Consider the following 3247-nt stretch of genomic DNA (forward strand, 5'->3'; position numbering starts at 1 on the left):
ACACACACACACACACACACACACACACACACACACACACACACACACACACACACACACCAGGGAAATGGTGGAGCTGGGTAGCAGCTTGGAGGGTGGTCTGGCTCTTCAAACACCCTCACTCTGGTTCAAAAGGCCATCTGAACTGGGCTCTGACCTTTCCTCACTCAATCAGCCTGTTGTGTTGTTGCACTGTGCCGTTTGTGCAGCCCACATCTGTGTGCGCGCTGACGATCTGCGTTTATGGTGGGCAGGTTTGAATAGTTTATCAGGCAATATGTCTGAGTAAAAAAAAAAAAAGGCCATTTGTAGATCATGTTCATCTGGCTGCRAGTACGTGAGCATGCGTGTCTGGGGTTGAGCATGTCAGTTGTTTGCAGAAGCGTGCACGAGTATTTATGCATGTGTCAGTTGCCACTTCCTTTACCTTGGGGAACCTGAATGTGGGTCACAGAGCACTTAAAAGACACTCCTCAGAAATGTTTGGTCTGCCCCATCCACCATGACTTTTCACGCCGTTTTACATCCAGCAGCCTAACCGTTAGAGAATCCGTTCCACTTTCCATAATTCAGCAATTAGACCAATCCACAGGAAAACACTTAAATGCAAAAGCGGAGAAAATTCATATTTTGTCATTTACGCATTAAAAAAATAAAAACTTYCACGAGCAATAAACAAAACTGATTGATTGTAAAACTACTTTTTAAATGATTTGGTCAGTTAGTTTGAACCACTGCTCCGCCACAAGTGAGAACACAATGGACTACTCATTGTGGACTCATGTCCGACGGCGATCAGGCATCGCAGAGCTTTTAGCTGCCCGGCTGTGGCGTCACGCTCTCCTCCAGCTGACGCAACCTGCTGAAAGAGGAGGCTCTCTCAGTGCACGAGATGCGCCGGGAGCTGCCTGGCTGTCGTGCCGTATGCCTCTGAGGTCCACCACGTCACACTGGGCGCCTTGTGGACTGCACGACGCCTCCTACGACCCTTGACGCTTGATGAGCGGAGTCTTGGTGTCACGAAATGCAACGGAGCACCAAAACAGATTATGAAGGATGCGAACGGCTGTTAAAAGTTGAAATGAAACGATGCTGCATAAGTCTGGAAAAAGATGAAGACTGTAAGTCAAAGAGCGAAACCAAATCAGGACACTTATTTTAAGAAGCAACACAGGCTGTGAGAATTCGCTGTCACGGATAAATGATCAACTGTGCATTTGTGGTTGTAATATATAAATCTAGAGGTTTATCTTTTATWTATGGTAATGTGATTTGATGCATAGAACAAGTCAGCCCATCCAACAAAAGTATGGGGCCCGGTGTGGGACCATGGGTGACAAAGTCAGAGCAGTGTGTTGGGCTTGTCTGTTGCTTAGTGTATGGCTGATAGAGATACTCTGAACGACCAGTGGAAGGAGATGCTGCCATTCTGCTAAAATAATCTCTACATTCAGTCCAAAACACATCTGACTGTGAAATTAACAAAAACAGACAATTTTTGCATCTTTAAAATTACATTTATGCAGTAGGAAGTAATCAAACAACCCTACAACCACTTAAAGCAAAACAAATTTTTTAATGACTATAAAATCTTTTTACACTTATTTTTTAAATACATGCTTTGTTTTACATCAGCTGTAAAAAAAAATAAAGTGTTTAGCATGGGTTTATGAAGTAAGCAAACTCCTAACTTTCATTTCTTATTTGATTCCACCTAAATCAGACTTTAAACCATTGCCATGGTTGGTCCACTACACATTTTTCATATGCTGTCAATCCAGTACTGGAGGTCCCTTTTTACAGAGATTTAATTTTTCATTTAGATTTTGAAAAATTAAAAAAAGGAGAGAATTGCAGTAAATAATCCATGACTAATAGCATATAATCTCAAAAGAACATGGTTTATCTGAATGAACTGTGTCTAGGGAGTCAAAAACCATCTGCCTCAGTTGTTTGGATTAAAGTAGCAGCTTTTGCATGATCCACCCTGAATAAAAAGGACAAAGACACCCAGTGTTTAATTTAATACATTTGATATAAACAGGTAAAAAAAAAGCTGTAATTTCCATATAGGTTTAGTTGTCTAAACTGCAAATTACAGCAAGACACACCTACTTTTAAATCACCTTATTACTTTATGCATTAATAATTACTAAGCATTAAATTAACTATTGTTTTTATCTGGAAAGGAAAAAAATAGTAATCTATTTCTACCAGTACATATGCTAAACAAGTAACAATGAATGAATGTGATGACTGTAACACCTTCATGAATCTTGTTTCAGCCCACCTACACGTAACATTTATTAAAGCTGGTCACATCATTCTCATTATGATTATTATTTGAGGTTACTATAGAATTTTTTAATGCAGTGCAGCTAAAACTTTCCTTTAAAAAAAAGATAAAGCACTCAAGAATTTCAGAAGRTGGTAGCTGACAGACTAGCTAAGGCGTTTAATTCTTTTCAGTGATATTTACATCAGTGAGGATGAATCAACTTCATTGGTCCACAAAACAAAAACATGCTGCGACATGAAGGTGAATCAGCACAGAAACKATTTAACCATCTGACCAAAAACAAAGAGAGAAAAAAACTTAACACTAGTGTCTCATTTTAACAATTGTCACATGAGAAAGTCAAAGACGATGTGTCTCGCTAACTTAATTTTCAATACCAGCATCACAGCAATAAATGCCACCATTGTACAGTTATCACAGCTGTTTTGTGCGTGTGCGTTTGACTCAGCACAATCGTAAGTGTGACAACCAATTTGTACATTTAAAATATTTTCAGAGTGACTGTTCTATCATAGTCCCTTTTTCTTGGAATTAGGACAGCAACTAAAAGGTGACTGCTACTGTCTAACAATTGTGTTTTTCACTGTTTAGATTATTAACCTTATTTAATCAATAATTTCTAAAACACACATTTCTGCAAGGTATTTTTCCTCTAATATGTAATCAGTGAATACTTCCTTCCCCTCACTAGTTTTTAAAGTTTATGTCACACCCAAATATCTGTGTTTTGTTCAACTAATCAGTGCAGATTAATGCTTGCCCACAATTACAGCTATATGTTTGATATTAACCTGATTATTTAGCAGAATGTAACAGCACGAGAAGTGACACTTGTAGATGTGCCTATTGATCCCTTCACACAAACATGAAGTCATCAAACTTAAAGCCTGTTTATTTACACTCAAACATGATTTTTTCAGCTGATCAAAAGTTTAAGACCATAGTCTT

The 3247-nt window shown here is 38.6% G+C and overlaps 1 protein-coding gene across 1 annotated transcript in view; it reads right to left on the reverse strand.

Annotated features, from left to right (window-relative positions):
• LOC106511495 (guanine nucleotide-binding protein subunit beta-4) overlaps positions 1-3247 on the reverse strand; it is a 15343-nt gene that overhangs the window by 10025 nt on the left and 2071 nt on the right. The gene's annotated exons all lie outside the window — the stretch shown is intronic.

The sequence above is a fragment of the Austrofundulus limnaeus genome, unplaced genomic scaffold (genome assembly GCF_001266775.1).
Source record: "Austrofundulus limnaeus strain Quisiro unplaced genomic scaffold, Austrofundulus_limnaeus-1.0 Scaffold8, whole genome shotgun sequence".
Classification (NCBI taxonomy): domain Eukaryota; kingdom Metazoa; phylum Chordata; class Actinopteri; order Cyprinodontiformes; family Rivulidae; genus Austrofundulus; species Austrofundulus limnaeus.